Raw genomic sequence first — 506 nt, forward strand, 5'->3', positions numbered from 1 at the left:
CCCCGAGGGATATCACTCATGCGGTCGCTCGGCGCGGTGAAGTTTCTTTGTGTCCTGACGGGAGGCTTAATTAATTTCGTAATTGGACCGCGCCGGCATCTGGGTGCGGACGATTGAAAAACGCTGCTCCTTTTTGTCGCTGTTACTGTGTCGTCGTCGTGCTCGCCGTCGGCACGCTTGAAATTCCGTCGCCGCCCGACTCTTCGCGTGCACGCCGCGAACACGCATCGTCCGTCCGGGGCACGCGAGCGAATTCATGGTACCGGCGAAAAAGCGATTCCCGCGGGCAAACTGGTGATAAAAATCGGGGGAGATCTCGCCGCGAAATTGATTTACGCCGGTCGGGTCCTGATCGCCGCTCGTAACCCGTTTTGATCAAGCAGCCATTTAAATTTCTCTCTGTGTTAAGCGACGCCTCGCTCTTCGCTCGTGTGTCGCACAAACGAGCGGGGTTATAGAGGGAGAGGCAGGGGGGAGGAGGTGTGCCGGTGGTGGTGGAGGCGGGG

At 58.7% G+C, this 506-nt stretch overlaps 2 protein-coding genes across 2 annotated transcripts in view; both read left to right on the forward strand.

Annotated features, from left to right (window-relative positions):
- LOC116843472 (endocuticle structural glycoprotein SgAbd-8-like) overlaps positions 1-506 on the forward strand; it is a 41,166-nt gene that overhangs the window by 32,914 nt on the left and 7,746 nt on the right. The gene's annotated exons all lie outside the window — the stretch shown is intronic.
- LOC116843471 (endocuticle structural glycoprotein SgAbd-1-like) overlaps positions 1-506 on the forward strand; it is a 16,101-nt gene that overhangs the window by 14,029 nt on the left and 1,566 nt on the right. The window lies entirely within an intron of this gene.

This window comes from Odontomachus brunneus, unplaced genomic scaffold, assembly GCF_010583005.1.
Source record: "Odontomachus brunneus isolate Ranch 3 - 2012 unplaced genomic scaffold, Obru_v1 Obru_scaffold_033, whole genome shotgun sequence".
NCBI classification, from domain to species: Eukaryota; Metazoa; Arthropoda; class Insecta; order Hymenoptera; family Formicidae; genus Odontomachus; species Odontomachus brunneus.